The 18,476-nt window shown below is 39.1% G+C and overlaps 1 protein-coding gene and 1 long non-coding RNA gene across 9 annotated transcripts in view; one reads left to right on the forward strand and one right to left on the reverse strand.

Annotated features, from left to right (window-relative positions):
- The window catches only part of SUGCT (succinyl-CoA:glutarate-CoA transferase), a 732,345-nt gene that overhangs the window by 543,730 nt on the left and 170,139 nt on the right, over positions 1-18,476 (reverse strand). The gene's annotated exons all lie outside the window — the stretch shown is intronic.
- LOC134758916 (uncharacterized) overlaps positions 14,980-18,476 on the forward strand; it is a 57,371-nt gene continuing 53,874 nt past the window's right edge. Inside the window, exons 1-2 of the long non-coding RNA XR_010134665.1 lie at positions 14,980-15,085; positions 17,804-17,860. This is a non-coding gene — a long non-coding RNA (uncharacterized lncRNA). The remainder of the gene's footprint in view (positions 15,086-17,803; positions 17,861-18,476) is intronic.

Consider the following 18,476-nt stretch of genomic DNA (forward strand, 5'->3'; position numbering starts at 1 on the left):
ACTCAAAGGCAAAGTTGGGGAAAAAAGAATTCTATTTTTTAAGAAAGAGAGCAACATGGCTAAACTTAGCAACTCAATGTTTAAAGCGGGTATTACCAATCTGAAAGTAATCTACTATTTACAGGGATGTATTTTAAGGCAGGAGAAGGGAGAGAAAGTCAATAGCTATGATGTGATTATGTATGAAAAAAATCAGAGGTTTCCTGGGCAATTAATGACAAATTTTGCACAAATTAAAAGAATGCAGGATGTGACTTTTTGGTTAATAACTATATACTGTATATGCATTCTAAATACTGCATTAGATCATTACTTTCATTCCCTAAACTTAGGCTTATTATTTCATCAAGCGGACGCTATATAATTTACTCAGAATGTTGCCTTTTTATGGTTTCATCTAAACAAAAAAGCCAACTTTGGTTTAATAATAATCATTCTGACAGCAAACTATTATTTTAGATAACAGAGTGGGTCCTGATATTCTTTGTTTCTAACCAGAAAACCAATGGGGTGGTCAAAATGGATCTCAAAGAGCAAAGCCCCAAAAGGCTTGAGGAAGAACATGCCCAATTATCTCTCAAAGCAGTCCCATGGTGTCTGTCACCACATGCTCCACTTCCACCGAATGAGGATCAAGCTGCAATAATACAATCTTTCATCTCCAAAAGGACAACCAAGTGTGACAGGTAAAATGAAAAAAACAAGACTAGAACCATGGTTCACTGCATCAAAATGGGTCATTTTCCCCCCCTTCCCTTGCATGTTTTCTGGCCTACAGCTAAGGTGAACTGAACACCAACCATGCAATCACCCACCTGCCCACATTTCCACCTATTCTTCAAAGTCTATTTCAACATCATCTTTTCCATTAAGCCCCAATCCCAGCCAGCAAGCAAGAGATTATATTTCCTGCCCCCGAATGAATACAACACTTAATTTATCTGATTTCTACTGCACTTTCACAGTCTTCCTTGTACTACAATTAGAATTGTAAGATGTCAAAGCTAGAACGAGCTAGGTCACTACTTCCTTAACCTACCCATGCATCCCCCCAGTCACCTATGGAATTCATAGAACCCACCCCATACCAAATGAATCAGGTTTTTCAGGGATGGAAACTTGGAAAAAAATAATTTCACCAGCGTAGTATTAATGGCACACCAGAGTTGAGAAGCAAAGCCTTACAAGAGTCTAGTCAAACTCCTTAATATCCAAATGGATACAAAAAGGAACACAGAATAAAAATAACTTGGCCTGGCATGGTGGCTCACGCCTGTAATCCCAACACTTTGGGAGGCTGAGGCAGGTGGATCACCTGAGGTCGGGAGTTCGAGACCAGCCTAACCAACATGGAGAAACTCCGTTTCTACTAAACATACAAAAAATTAGCCAGGCGTGGTGGAGCATGCCTGCAATCCCAGCTACTCGGGAGGCTGAGGCACGAGAATCGCTTGAACCCGGGAAGCAGAGGTTGTGGTGAGCCGAGATCGCGCCATTGCACTCCAGCCTGGGCAACAAGAGCAACTCAAAAAAAAAAAAAAACTTATGTGAGGACATACAGGTGGTTAATAACAGAACTTTACTCCAACAACATTGCCTTCCTCCATGCTACAATATTATTTATATGTTCTTCTATCCCTCCTTTTAAATAAAGAGCTATTTCAAGGTAAGACTTATTTATTTTAAAACCTTTGTGTGTTTCCATAGCACTTAACACAGATCCTGAACACTATTTTTTAACAAATGAATGAAAATGGTAATTACTACTTGTTTAATTATTCAGCAACTACTGAGTGTTGCTAATGTGTAAGGCTTTACTCTAGGTACTAAGTATACATAAGGAAATAAAAAAGATATAGTCTTGCCTTCCTTGGAATAGTAAAGAAAATAACTAAACAAAGAATTATAGGACCTGCCATGGGGAAAGAAGATGGAAGATAAAACTGGAAAACAAAGAGTAACATGTGCGAAAGCTCAAAGGCAGGAAAGGGGTTGGCATAGAGAAAGAACAAAACTGAAAGAAGACAAATATAACTAAACCATGGTGAGAAAGAGACTGAAATGAAATGAAAGAGAAAGGTAGACAGAGGCCACAGCATGCCAGTCATTGTAGTAATGGTAAGGAGCCATTCTTTGCACATCTTGCAGAATGATCATTTCAGAACAATCACAAATTGTATCGTCATTCTTCTATTTAAAACCCATAGGGATCCCCCACATTTGTAATTATATTCAAAGAATGAACTAAGAAGAGGCAAGAGAGAAAGGGGACTGTTAGGGATATTGTAAAGGTCCAGGCATAATTTGATGATAGACAGATAGGGTAAAGAGCAAATATTTATTTCAGTGTCAGTCAGCACCTTATTCATTCCATACTTTATTTAAAAGCTGATATAGGCCAGGTGCAGTGGCTCATGCCTGTAATTCCAGCACTTTTGGAGGCCAAGGCAGGTGGATCACTTGAGGTCAGGAATTCAAGACCAGCCTGACCAACATGATGAAACCCCATCTCTACTAAAAATACAAAAATTAGCTGGGCATGGTGGTGAGTGCCTATAATCCCAGCTACACGGAAGGCTGAGGCAGGAGAATCGCTTGAGGCGGAGGTTGCCGTGAGCAGAGATAGAGCCATTGCACTATAGCCTGGGCAACAGAATGACACTCCATCTCAAAAACAAACAAACAAAAAAAACACTGATATCACACTTATTATGTGCCAGGAATTGCTCTAGATACTGGGGATACAGCAGGGAAGGAGAAAGACATAGTCCTACTCTCATGAAGCTTACATTCTAGGGTAAGCTACATTCAGACATATACAGGAAAATATCAAGAAATGATTCGTGCTATGAAGAAAATGCAACAGAATCACAGAGAGTGCTCTTTTAAACTAATGGGCTTAGTAGAGGCCTCTTTGAAGATGTTATATTTAACTTAAGAACTGGAGAAGTCCTGTGAAAATCTAGGAGAAATTTTCCTTTTGTTTGAGACAGAGTCTAACTCTGTTGCCCAGGCTGGAGTGCAGTGGCACAATCTCTCATTGCAACCTCCGCCTACCAAGTTCAAGCAATTCTTCTGACTCAGCCTCCCCAGTAGCTGGGATTACAGGTACACAACACCATGCCCAGCTAATTTTTGTATTTTTAGTAGAGGCAGGGTTTCACCAGGTTGGCCAGGCTGGTCTCGAACTCCTGACCTCAAGTGATCCACCTGTCTGGGCCTCCCAAATGCTAGAATTACAGGCACGAGTCACTGTGCCCGGCCTAGAAGAAATCTTTCTAGGCAGTGAGATCAACCAGTTAGAAGACTTTAATACGCTAAAAAGCTTACATACAGTGAAGAACAGAAAGAGAGCCATTGGAGTTGGAACCTAGTAAGTAAAAGAGACAGTAGTACAAGACGAGGTCAGGAAAGTGTAAAAGGGCCATATCATATGGGTCCTTGCAGGCCTGGGTAAGGATCTGAGATATTATTCTTTTTTTTTTTTTTTTTTTTTTTTTTTTTGAGACAGAGTCTCGCTCTGTCACCCAGCCTGGAGTGCAGTGGCACGATCTCCGCTCACTGCAAGCTCCGCCTCCCGGGTTCACGCCATTCTCCTGCCTCAGCCTCCTGAGTAGCTGGGACTACAGGCGCCCGCCACCACGCCCGGCTAATTTTTTTGTATTTTTAGTAGAGACGGGGTTTCACCATGTTAGCCAGGATGGTCTCGATCTCCTGACCTCGTGATCCGCCCGCCTCGGCCTCCCAAAGTGCTGGGATTACAGGCGTGAGCCACCGCGCCCGGCCCTGAGATATTATTCTAAGTGTCATAGGAAGGCATTGATTTCTATAATTAAATCACCTGGTCATTATGGCGTATGAACAGGCAATGAATGAAAGCAAATAAAGTCACATTGCAACTCCCATTTTATAAGAAAAAACTAAAGACCAAGGAGATTAAGTATGTTAATACTTAATTCGTCAACTAGGTCTCATAGTTGACGAATGGAAAAATCCTGACCCAAACCCAGGTCACTGTACTCTCTACACCATCCCTAAGCCACTAACTCCTCTCTGTTCAGCCTTTCTGCTCCCTGCCCCTTTCACCCGAGTAGAGAGTAGCTTCACATTTGTATCTTTGGCTGTATCCTTGGCTTCACATTTTATATTCCAGGCAAGTCCCCCTACATCAATGGAATGGACTAGAAGTCCTCTACTATCCCCTGTACTTACTTAGAAAACACACTGTTAACTAAATCAATAAATTCTCACATCCTTCTGCTCAACCTCACTCATTTACTAACTACAAAATATCTTATGGGGACAAAATGCTAAAAGAGAAATGAAGGGGCTAGCATTCGTAGAAAACACAACTTTCAAGAAGAAAAATTTGACCTTGCCTCAGGAAGAGATTTTGAGTTTCTGGCATCTCTCTTTTTAACCTAATACTGTTACTTTACATGTCAAACTCCCTTTGCAATTTAACTTGCTTCACTTTCTCCCTCACACCATAAGGTGAACAGATTTTTTCAGAATAACTAGGGTCGAGGAGGAAAAAAGACTCCAGAGTACATAAGGTATATTGTCCATGCCATGTTAAAACGAGAATCAGTATTCTACCCATCTGCACCACATTTATCAGTTTCTAGTATTTACGACTGATCAAAGCTAACACTTACTGCACACTGTTCTAAGCATTGTACATGAATTATCTCATTTACATGAACTACCTCATCATAATTTTATGGGAGAGGTACTATGATGACCCCATTTTAGAGATGAGAAAACTGAAGCACTGAGTAGTCTGATAATCTGCCCAAGGTTATACGCCTAGTAAGTGGACAAGCCAGGGTCTGAACTCACCTAGCCTGGTTTCTGGCATTCTACACTAGATACAGAATCAGACTTCTCTCAAAATTTCTGAGTGGCCCTGAACCTGGAAAAATTTAGTTGGAACTTACTACTTGGTAAAGAAAAAATAGTGATTGAGCATCCTTTCCAATTAGGTGAACCTCTACATATAAATTTGACCTTAATTATTACATAATACATAATGCAGTACTTATTCAAAGTTTTCTGCTTTGCTGCAAATATGGTTTGGCTTCACTGCAATGTAATTAGAAATAAACTTCAACCCATAAATATTTTACCTGTAAACATTGAAAACCAGTAGAGTTGTTAAATAGTTTTAAAATCTCTACTTTTATTTCCTTACCAAAGAAAAAACATAATGGAATTATTCTCTTCATAGTCATTTTTTAACTTAATGAAAGGAACATTCCTCTGAATTATCATTAACAACAGTCAAATCATACTGATGTTTATTTTATTTATGAACTCAAAAGAAAAACAGATCCACATTATACTGAGAATAATTTTCCCAATCCATATGAATCAAAATCAGACATATGAGGAAACTGGATATCAAATGCCAGAGGTAAGACCAGACAGCAAAGAGAGACAGAATTTCAAAAGCATGTTGAGAATAATACATCAAACATATTTCTTACCATGAACGACTGACCCAGTCAATCACGTGACTCAAAGAGTGGTTATGAACAACTAAACAAAATGTGATGAGTAAGTGGAAATGTAGAAAAACAACATTTAATGACAGGGTGTGCTTATTTATTCCTGTGATAGCAAGTCTTCAGTTTCAAGTGTCTTCTTCAAATACTTTTTTACATTTTAGATAACAGATATTCAAAATATTTCTGCTTGTAGAATAAAATATTACATTATTCTACAATTCTAGTTTTGAAAAGTTCTAAAAATGACATGAAACTTATTTGTGTTTATTACTTTCTTCATGCATTTAACAGATATTTAATAAGTAATTATTATATGCAAGGCAATCTGTTAAGTGCAGTGGGAGATCCCAAAATCAATAAAACAGTTTCATCTCTCAGAAAGGTTAATTTATTATTTATAATTCAGAATAGAAATGATCAATGCTACAAGAGACATTTTTAAAAAATCAAGAAGGCATAAAAAGTGGCATTCGAGCTAATATTTTTTGATAAAGAGAATTTAGTCATGCAAAAACAAAGGAAAGGGCCTTCCCAGTAGGAAAATATTATGGTCACAGTCACATGTTTGGAAAAGTATTGAGAATAAAAACTGAGACAAGCTATTAAATTTAATGACCAGGAGATCACACATGATTCTTAAAATGCAGTGTCAACAAAGCAGCAAGGACAAAATCCAGATTAACGGGGGCAAAGGAATGAATGAAAACAATGTGAGAGCCACAGGGGTATCTCAGAGCTTGTGTAAAAAGGAGAGGAGAGATACCAGACCATAGCTTAAGCTGGTGAGCAGAAAGAATAAAGGTTTTCTTTTTGAGGATGTAAAAAAATAAAATAAAATAACTGGCCAGGCACAGTGGCTCATGCCTATAATCCCATCACTTTGGGAGGCCAAGACAGGAGGACTGCTTGAACTAACGAGTTCAAGATCAGCCTGGGCAATATAGTAAGACCTCTTCTCAGCTAAGAATAAAAAAAAAATTAACTGGGCGTGGTGGTGTGCACCTGTAGAACCAGCTACTTAGGAGACTGAGAAGGGAGGATTGTTTGAGCCCAGAATATTGAGGCTGCAGAGAACTATGATCATGCCACTGCACTCCAGCCTAGGACACACAGCAAGACCCTGTCTCAAAAAAATAAAAATAAAAATATAACTGGAGTTCATTTACATATACAAGAGAAAAGAATAATTGAAGATGTGGAGTTCTAAGCAAGATGGAGACAATGAGAAAAAAAGTAGAAGTGGAGGGATTATGGTTTGAAATGTCATCTCTCAGTCAACTCTTCCCTCATTCACTCAGATGGGTCATTTTGTCTTCTGGATCTCTGTCTGCTAGAATGCAAGCTTCAGGAAGCAAAGGATTTGTCTGATTTGTTTCCTGCTCTCTCTCCACAACAGGAACACTCCCAAGACACACCGTAGGCAATCAGTAACTATTAGTTAAACTCAAAAAGGAATGAATAACACCGCTTTCCTCTAATTTGAAGAATTTAAAGAAGAAATGCTCAAGAGAAAAGGAGGAAAGTTAGGTACAATTCCCACAGAAAGCTACAATAGTAGAAAAGCATCTCCACAGAATGAGAAGGTCAGGCTGAAATTTGCCTTGTTCAGTGGCTCTGCCCACTGAAGTGACAAAGCCCAAGCCCACTTGTTCCTTCCCCACATACCAGATGGATAAACATAGAGGCTGAGTTAGGAAGCAATGTCAGGGACTGAGGCCCCATATTCAGGATGAAGAAAGGAGGAAAGGTGGCTTAAGGAACAATGAGGGAATCTTCAGGGAGAAAGACCCTGTGGGGCTAAAATTGAGTGCATGATGATGCTAAAGACCCACAGATGGGTAGAGAAAAGAAATAGCAAACCTTCCCTGAAGTCAGAACTGGCTTGGGGTTTTAATCATAATTATAAAGGGATGCTGGATTTTGTCAAATGCTTTTTCTGTGTCTATTGAGACAATCATGTGGTTTTTGTTTTTAATTCTGTTTCTGTGGTGTACTACTCAGCCATAAAAAGGAATGAAATAATGACATTAACAGCAACCTGGATTATTATTATTATTATTATTCTAAGTGAAGTAACTCAGGAATGGAAAACCAAATATCCAATGTTCTCACTCATATGTGGGAGTTAAGCTATGAGGATGCAAAGACATAAGAATGATATGCTGGACTTTGGGGACTTGCAGGAAAGGGTGGGGGATGGTGAGGGATAAAATATTACATGTTGGTACAGTGTACACTGCTCAGGTGATGGGTGCACCAAAATCTCAGAAATCACTACTAACGAACTTATTCAAACAACCAAACACACCTGTTCCCCCAAAACCTAGTGAAATAAAAAAATAAAAAATTTAAATATGAAAAAATTTAAATTTAAATTAAAAAAAAAAAGAATTGGCCTAGGAATAGGGAGTGGGGTGAGTCTGTTGTAAATGGGGTGACCAATGGGTTCCATGAGATAGCACTAGGCATATCAAAAGCAAACAAGTTGAATAAAGGCTACTTCCTTCTAACTTCTACAGATTTCTTTCATTATTTCGTGGAGCCCAAGGGGCTGTTCCTTCCATAGGAGTGATTCATTCTGGGAAGGGCTTCACATCCTTTGTCTGGTTATTCTAGGACCCTCTCCAATTCTCTATTTGTCACATTTTCCTCTAGTTCTGATTACCATTGCCTTTATGTCCTGGTGCTCTTTTGTTACTGTTTCTTCAACATCATTCTTTTTTTTTTTTTGAGATGGAGTCTCACTCTGTTGCCTAAGCTAGAGTGCAATGCCACGATCTCAGCTTACTGCAACCACCGCCTCCCGAGTTCAATTAGCCAACTTCTGGCTAATTTTTTTATTTTTAGTAGAGATGGGGTTTTGCCATGTTGGCCAGGCTGGTCTCAAACTCCTGACCTCAAGCGATCCACCCGCGTCAGCCTCCCATAGTGCTAGGATTACAGGCATGAGCCAACACCATTCAATAATGTATTATCCCCTCCAAAACGGGGAGAGAGGTGGCACAAAACGATGGAAGTATGGAATATAATGCATGTAGGCATTCCTTAGACTGTTCCCCTTTCTCACAAGGCAGTAAGCTAACTTGCACAGGTCTTTGTAAGGTATGGACAGTGTGAAAGAAAAGAAATGGGCCAGGCGCGGTGGCTGACGCTTGTAATCCCATCTACTCAGGAGGCTGAGGCAGGAGGATCCCTTGAACCTGGGAGGCGAAGGTTGCAGTGAGTCAAGATCGCGCCACTGTACTCCAGCCTGGGCGACAGAGCAAGACTCCGTCTCAAAAAAAAAGAGAAGAAATGGCAAATCTGAGAGACGTTTAAAGGATGGAATCGCAAGTCCTGGGAACAGACTGTAGGGAATAAACAAGAAGTTACAAAGAGAGTTCCAATGTTTTTAGCCTAGAACTTACAAGAAATGTGAATTTACTTTATAGAAACAGCTTTCTTGGCCGGGCGAGGTGGCTCACGCCTGCAATCCTAGCACTTTGGGAGGCCGAGGCGGGCGGATCACCTGAGGTCAGGAGTCCAAGACCAGCCTGGTCAACATGGTGAAACCCTGTCTCTACTAAAAACACAAAAATTAGCCTGGCGAGGTGGCAGGCGCCTGTAATCCCAGCTACTCGGGAGGCTGAAACAAGAGAATCACTTGAACTTGGGAGGCGGAGGTTGCAGTGAGCCGAGACTGCACCACTGCACTCCAGCCTGGGTGACAGGGCAAGACTCCATCTCAAAAAAAAGAAAAAGAAAAAAAATGGCTTTCTTGGTGAAGAAATATGCTAGAATAGAGTGGGATTGTTTGTTTGGGGAAGGGGTATTTATTTAAAGGTGTCGATAGGATGTCCAGGTGGAGATGCCTATGAGTGGTTGTCATCCAGCCACTGGAGCCCTGAATAATGATGAGAGACAGTCATGAATACTTAGTGGTCATCTACACTGAGGCTTGGGGTAGGCAGGATTCTAAGATGGCCACTAAGAGTCCCATCCTCTGGCATATACACCCTGTACAATGCAATGTCACTCTCATAATTAGGTCTGTAATCAGTTAATAATGAATTCATCAAAAAAGAGATTATCTTGAGTGGGCCTGGTCTAACTTTTAAAGCAAGGTGAAGCTCAGAGAGTCATGCTCCTGTTGGCCTTGAAACCCACAACCTCCATGAGCTCTAGAAACTGTATTCTGCCAACAATCTAAATGAGCTTGGAAAAGACCTCTGAGGTCCTGCTGAGAAATTCAGTCCAGCAGATACCTGAATGGCAGCCTTTTAAGACCTGAGCAGAGACTCCATCTAAGCCATTACCAGACAACAGACATATAGAAACTATAAAATCATAGTTTGTGTTGTTGGAAGGCACCTTTCATATTGCATTTCTGATAATCTGTTATGCAGCAACAGAAAACTAATACAAGGGTAAAGCCACTGAAGTGGATGACTAGACTGGATAATTGGAGGGAAAGCAGAGGACAAGGGCAGACCACTGGAGTCAACCAAGGAGGGGACAAAAAAAAACATGTGGGAAGAATAACAGGTGGTGTGGTGTCTAAAGGCCAAAGGAGGAGAGTGTTAGAAGGAAGAGTGTTGAATGTATATCAAAGGCATTATCAGTAGCAGGATGGGAGTGTACAGTCTAATGCAAAGCATTAAGAAAATAATTAGTGGGTAGGAAGCAGAAACCTCAAATACTAATAACATATGAAGTTTGGCACTGAAAGAGGAAAGAAATAGAACAACAGTGGAAATGCACAGCCACATCACCAAAAATGGAATCAAGTAAAGGTTATTCATGATGTTACCCTTTCCAGGGCTACACAGACTTTAATAAAAAATTAATAAAGATTCAAAAGCTTTCTCTACAACTAAAGGAATGAAGCTCTCTTAGTGGAATTTCAGGCATTTTCTTAGAACTATTAAGTAACAGAGCTACCCCACATATCACAAGCTCATGAACCAAGCCCCAGCATGAAATCAAAATAAATGAACTTAGACACTCTCCCTACATCTGATCATTCTGATCAACCAAAATCCCAGAATGTAATGGTGAATCTGACGATTACTTGTATGATCCACTGCACAGCTGGCACAGTCCTTCTCTGGCCATGTCACACTGCACTGCTCTCTTGAGCTTCTGTGGAATGGTTCCCAAAATAACTGGGGAGACTCACTAGACTACACAGTACATGATGAAGTTCTTTACTGATGACTCTTCTTAAAGTGATCTATCTCATGGGAGTTCCAGGGAAAGGTGCAAAGCCAGGTGTGGAATAGGACAAGAAATGCATGATTTCAGTGACCAAATGATCCAGCAGGTAAAATACTTGTTACGTGTTTACGCTTCAAGCAAAAATTCATGTAAAGAATACAGGTACATAATGCCAAGGACTGCTGTATTAATTAAACAAACTCAGTGATTTAAAAAACAATCTGAAGAATAGTAAGTGAGAGAAAACACATTTTATATTCTCCTATATTAATGCTGTTTTATTTGAAAGTTTTAAAAATCTGGTATGCACATTTCATTGTTTTCATTCAGCAAATACTTATTACCTTATTCAGGCACCGTGCTAGGTACTGAGACAGAATGGTGAAAAGAGATGAATTTTCTGTCCTCATGGAAAAACAGTCTAGTGTAAGAGACACACACTAAACACTATAAAACCCAGTGACTTAGAGGGACGATATGCTGAGATTATAATAATAATAATACCCAGTGACATGAGGAGTTGAGGGACACAGTCTGATTGAAAACAGGCCTAGAAGACTTACTTCAAACATGAGTTTGCATGACAACTGTGTTATTTTCACACCTCCTTGCCTCCTCCCCAAACTCATACAAAATGCTTTTGTTAAATATAACTGCCATTTTATGGCCATCACTTCACAGGAACAGGAACACTGAGAATATCCCACTGCACACACAAACACCTGGATAATCGTTCCTCTGTTCTTACTAATGCATCTCACCAGAGAATAAAATCAAGGAAACTGATTTCGGAAATTCACTAACTTACATTACAGTCAGAATTCCTCATCAACAGACCACATGGCACAAACTGGATGGCTTTTAAGATCTAAGCTGCAAGCTATAGACATGTTTGGGATTTCAACATCACCCCTAAGAGACCTCAAAGGTACACTAACACAATCAGCCTTTGATGACATACTATATCATATATCCATATACTCATATGTCCCTAATTCAGCACATTTGCATATGATCTGCATTCTAACATACCCACAACTATGTTTTATATGTGAGAAGACTGTAATATGATAAAACCCTTAAGGAGGCACTCTGCTTTGTTGTGTCAATTCTTATATTCATCCAACAATGATCGTTATCTTAGCCATATCCTCCATTCACCCTTTAACCACAATTGGAGGGCTAGACAGTTCTGAAGAGGGCAGAATTTTTTAATCTTTTTTACATCCTCAGCAGTCTGGCGAAAAGGAATTTGGACCCTGATTCAACAGGCCTGAGACCCAGTCTCAGCTCAGCCCTCATTACACTCCCTTGGACAGCAAAGTCCTGTATCTTGAGTCAAGTTTACAAAATAGCACTAACCTCCTCACAGCCCTGTCTGTATGACTTCAGGGTAACATCATAAAAAGTGCTTCAGAAATACTCAAAAGTAAGAAGAATTGTAAAATATAATTTAAAAAATATCATCCAAGGGAATACACACAAAACAGCTTACTTAGGGTTTTGCTATACAACAATTTTGTAATTTCAATAAATTAGACTGACATTTTCCATCTTTCACTAACACAAATAATACATCCAGGAAAAACAACCACCCCAGACGGCAAGCCAGGTTTAGTCAGTTTTAGAAATTCCAAGTATACTGGCTGTTCTAATTAATCAAAGAATAATTTCTGAACTGCTAATTTTTACCTTATACCAATATTAAACATACATTAAAACACTGTTGATAGCAGTACATTTTCAGTGTAAAAAAATAAAAATAAAAAAATTGTTGATTCCAAAAAATACCAGTGAAACCATTGATTAGACATCTGCATGATTTAGATCATTAATTTTTTTTGGGGGGGGGCTACATAGTATTTTAAAACCCAAGAGATTGTATATAAAAAAATCAGTTTTCTTCAAAAATTGCAAACCTGGCTACGCTGGGACTAGTGGTGTGCTGCAGCTAGCTTGTACTTGCTCATTGAGCCAATTATTAGTATCTCTTCTAAACATGTGCAGTGACAATCATAGTAGAGGCTTGAAATTAGCTATGTGGGAGTGTTTACACCATAAGAATTGGCAAATGCAACCTGTGACAGTTTGTTGTTGTTGTTTTTCTTGTTTTAATGAGCCAGTTGTTAAACATTTACCAGCACACCACTGCACTGGGACCACAATGTCACATGGTAGCACATGCTGGAGAGAGTAATGACTCTCTCCTCAGACAGGATGTGGGCTCTTTAGTCCATATCCATCACCATTTCCTATTGTTTTTCGTCTGACTCAGTTCACTTATTTTAATTACCCGTCTGGCATAGTTAAGCATTTGACTTTGCAACTCCTGGTTTACGGTCAAAATACACATTCAAAACACACTCTTAGATGATAACATGGGGGAAAAAATCAAGTCACTGTGCTTGTTTGAAAGTTTAAAATACAAAGGTCTTAAATTGAACACTGTTGGACAAATTGAAATACCATTTTTAGATTCCTTTTTGTTCCTTTTCAAACCATTGTTATTCAAGCACAAAAGAAGACTGTAACATACATTTCAAGTCACAAAGAAGTCAGCAAAAAAAATTTTTTTTTAAGAGAAGATAATTATTTAATCATATATTTTTAAGAAACAAACTACAAAACCTGGAACTTTTTATTTCTAGTGAAAAAGCCATCATTGCTTCTCAAAAGCAGGTTTTCTTCATTTGTCTAAAAACCTTATTACGGATATTTGACGGAACTCTTGAAAACCTGGACCCAAAAAAAAAAAAAAATTCCTTCACAAGAGAAACCTCTGATTAAATGAGTATTTCAGTAAGAATGTCTGAACATGAAGCCAGACATGATAGTGGTCAGGAAAATTCCCTTTCAAGTCACATTAAGTGGATTCCTACACAAATGACTGCAGTGTATCCTGTTCTAATATATAGGTCTGTGTTTCCCACGACAATAATGATTGCACATATCAGTCTCTTCCCCTGGGGCATGAACTTCATAGTCCTACCCACTAAAAGAAAATTATTGTTCAAAAACCACTTCCAAGGTCCTAAGAACAAATACAGATGACAAAATTGAGGGAAGAACAAAGACCAATGGAAGTTCCTAAAACAGTTCCCATCAATGGGTTTTGTATTTCTTGACACTGTCCTAACAGTAATCACTTCCACCATTAAAACTATGCAATATGAGCAACTATGAGAAGTCTCTATCCCAATGCACCGCTTTAAAAAATCTGTCTTCCTTCCTCTTCCCCTCACTAACCTCACTTTCAGCCTCAGGCCTACTTTAGCATGGTGACTGATCTTTTTTTTTTTTTTAAATCAATATACTCAAAAATAACAAGTATTTGGAATTCTATCCTAGTCCCCAAATTATAAGGTCAACATTACTTAGCCATGCATGGCTTGTAGCTAACTTCAAGAAAAAAAGGTTAAGGAAACACAAAGGAGGCAAGGAAGAGAGGGAGGATGGTAAGGGAAGGAAGGGAAAGGAAAGGAAAGGAAGGACATGAACATGTTTTGAGGTTACATGCGGCAAAAAAAAAAGGCTATGTTTAAAAAACAGAAGGAGGAAAACAATATCATGCGTCTTCTTAGATTCTTAATATAAATTTTGGGCAGGGACAAAATTCAAATACAATTGTTATGAATCATCTTGAAAAAAATTTCGTCTCTGAGTTTTGACATCCTTCATGTATATAGGACATGCTCGAGAATACATTAGAAAGTTCAGGAAATGATGTAGTTTAGAGTCAAGAGGAGTTTGTGGATAGAACCCAAAACAAAACAAGACCCAAAAAAAGAGAATAACAATTTTATCTGTAGTGGGTAATATGTGCTGGCTGTACTAATTCATGTTGAGCTTTGTTTCAGTGTACTGATTTTCACCAATTTAATGCTAAAGGTCTGGATGTCAGTTACCTCAAGATCTCTTTTAGCGAAAGAGGTCAATGTGCACTGGAGTACTTTTCCTCAAAATGATCAGATTTGCATCACAGCTCACTACCAAAGAGGTCTTTCCTGAACATTCATGTTATCTCAGTTCTCTGCCTACTCTACGAATCAGCCAGAATCCATAAGCTTCACATGGATGTTTACAATAAGAAATACGCCATCAGCATGTTTCATTTAATTTTGGTTGAAGTATTTTAACATGTACATTACCCTAATTGAAATTAAAAAAAAAAAAGTAGTAGCAAAGTAAGACTCTTACTTCATAATGGAAGACATCATAATTGCAAGACTATCAAAAAGTAAACGCTTTAGGTAAAAATCAGGCTTTGCTGCAACCAATGGGCTCCTAGGGCAGGACATGCATGGCTAAGGAATGTAGTAATAAGGTGAAAATGGACAGAAGAGGGATTGAAGGAAAGAGAAGAAAAGGGAGAAACTAAGGTAGTGGTAATAATAATATAGTCATAAAGCTAACACTTATTTGGTGCTTACTATGTAATGGGCACTGCCATAAGAACTTAACAAAAATTAATTCATTTTAATCCTCAGCAATCCTTGGAGGCAAACACTATTATTATTCCCATTTAGTGAATGAGGAAACTAAAGCATAGAGCATTTCATGACTTGCTTGAGGGTCATAGCTACTTAGTAGTATATTGAGGATTTAAATCAATGTAGTTTGGCTCCAGAGTCCATGCTCCTAACCACTACTCTAGAGGCCTATATAGGATGGTTACCAAATGGAAAGAAGTGGGTTCAACAATAAGCTCGAAATCAATTACACACACACAAACTCACACACACACGAGAGAGAGACTAAGGTTTTCCTAACCACTACCCTAGAGGCCTATACAGGAAGGTTACCAAATGGAGAGAGAAGTTAATTCAACAATAAGCTTAAAATTAATTACACACACACACACACACACACACACACACACACGAGTCACTCACTCTGTCTCTCTCCCTTCCCCCTCTCTCTGAGATTTTGCCTTATAAGGGAAAAAAAATTTGCATTGCATTGAAATTAAAATATTCTCCTACTAATAACTACAATATAAAATGTAATATGTACTTGACAACAAGTAACACGTGCTATTACAAACATTAGAAAAGAACACAAAAAGCCTTCTCCAGAAACATGGGTACACAACATTTTGACCACCAAAGAGATCCCATTTGTAGGGCAGCCCAAGAGCACACAGTGCCATCCAGCGATAAAGTAGGTGAAGCACGTGTTCATCCTCTTCTGCAAGGGAATCGAATATTTAACTTTAGTCTTTTCAATAAGCAATTCAGAATTTTCACATAAAAAAAAGGAAACTAGCATAAGTAATAACCTATCTTTTATTTTCCTATGACTTGCACAAAATTACCTTACATTTAAATTCTCCACTATTTCTTAATTAAGTATATAAATTCAGACAAGACCAACCCAAACTACTAACTTAAGGCATCCAAACTATTAACAGCATCTCAGTCGCCCAACAAGGATATATTATCATCATATAGGGTACTTTTGTGCTGCCTAATATGACTTTTCAATTAGTGTGTTTTGCAGAGTTCAGAAACAGTCAGTGATTAAGGCTGAAAGCACCTGCCCTACACATGGCAAAGTAAATCATGACTAGTTCTGCCATCAGCAGCACCTACACTACAGAACCTCCAAAAAGAAACTGATGCAGCAATTAAGCATATGGTAGAGGAGAGATAAGGGGGTGTAAGGAGAAGAACTGGGCAGGCATTAAAAAATGCAAAATTTATCTATGCACCTAAATAGGCAATTATTTTTACAAAATTCTCATACAGACAATGTTTACATTATGACATAACTAAATTCTAAAGTTTAGTTTTCATCCGAAGCCACAACATTATGGCCAATTATACCACTAAAAGAAAATATTTATTTATGTCCCTGGAAGAAATTCAAGAAACATTCATTAGTGATTTTTTTCTTTTATTTATTTGTTTGTTTGTTTATTTTTGGAGACAGAGTCTTCCTTTATCACCCAGGCTGGAGTGCAGTGGCACAATCTCAGGTCACTACAAACTCCATCTCCCAGGTTCAAGTGATTCGCCTGCCTCAGCTACCCCAGTAGCTAGGATTACAGGCATGCGCCACCATGCCCAGCTAATTTTTGTATTTTTAGTAGAGATGGGGTTTCACCATGCCGGTCAGGCTGGTCTCGAACTCCTGACCTCAGGTGATCCGCCTGCCTTGACCTCCCAAAGTGTTGTGATTACAGGCGCGAGCCACCACACCCAGCCTGTGAGTTCTTTAAATATAATTTTTTTTTCTAAAACACTTACCAAACTTTTCATAGTAGTTATCACTAAGCAGTGGAAACGCAAAAAAAAAATTACTTATTAAATTATACATTTGTATCATTTTGGCTTTTTTTCTAATATGAATTTCTTTTGTTAAAGATGTGAAAAAGTACTATGCTCCATACTTTTACAGTCATAATGAAGAAACACTGAAAGATAAGACTTTGTCTCTATTTTCTGTATATCTGTTACACATTTCAATCATTTGTGTAAATGATTTGCACATACACTAATAAAACACAGTTTCTGGTTAATTTAACTATGCCCTTCACCACAGAACTACTTCAGAATGTAAGCATTTTGCGCAGCATATTTTCCAACTGACAGCTAAGCTAGCTTTTAAATTTTCATTTTTCAAAGTGCCGAGATTAATAATGCATCAACAGGGCCAGGCACAGTGGCTCACGCCTGTAATCCCAGCACTTTGGGAGGCTGAGGTGTGCGGACCACTTGAGGTCAGGAGGCCAAGACCAGCCTGACCAACATGGTGAAACCCCATCTCTACTAAAAATACAAAAACTAGCCGGGCATGGTGGTGGGCACCTGTAATCCCAGCTACTTGGGAGGCAGAGGCAGGAGAATCACTTGAACCTGGGAAGCGGAGGTTGCAGTGAGCCGAGATCACAATGCCACTGCACTCCAGCCTGGGTGACAGAGTGAAACTCCATCTCAAATCATCATCATCATCATCATAACACATCTATGGGAAGTGAATATGATTTAAAAGACTGGTATGTAAACTCTGGAACCAATATGTGACCAGCGGAATCTAACTTGAGGTTCATGTCTATGGCCATTGGAATGTCCCTCTCTGCTGCTGCTTCCTTTCAGGACAAGGGCTTCAGATGAAGAGCTCCTAAACACCCCTAAAGACTACCAGTTACACAGGTAAGCTGCTGTTATTCACTTAGTCCATATCTTCGTTGCCTCAGTTGTGTTCATTGTATCCACACAGTCATCAAGCCTTAAAGTTCTGTCTAGGCCAGACGCGGTGGCTCAAGCCTGTAATCCCAGCACTTTGGGAGGCTGAGGCAGGCGGATCACCTGAGGTCAGGAGTAGGCAAGACCAGCCTGGCCAGCATGGTGAAACCCCGTCTCTACTAAAAATACAAAAAATAGCGGGGCGCCATAGTGCGTGCCTGTAATCCCAGCTACTAGGGAAGCTGAGGCAGGTGAATCGCTTGAATCTGGGAGGCGGAGGTTGCAGTGAACCAAGATTGTGCCACTGCACTCCAGTCTGAGCGACAGAGAGAGACTCCATCTCAAAAAAACAAAAAAAAAAAGCTCTTTCTAAATCACTGTATGTTCTTTTAGTCCCGTCCTGAGGTAGCCTGTAGAGCAAAGACGTTAAGTACAGAACTATCCCCCAGACAAGCCAAGAAAGTTGCTACAATTACAACTTCAGTTTTGATTAAAAATTATTTGGAGGAACATCAATGCCATTTAATTTTAGGAGTATCAAATGATAGTATTAGTGGAACCATCCAAGAAGCCTCTCTATATA

Source organism: Gorilla gorilla, chromosome 6, assembly GCF_029281585.2.
Source record: "Gorilla gorilla gorilla isolate KB3781 chromosome 6, NHGRI_mGorGor1-v2.1_pri, whole genome shotgun sequence".
Lineage (NCBI taxonomy): Eukaryota > Metazoa > Chordata > Mammalia > Primates > Hominidae > Gorilla > Gorilla gorilla.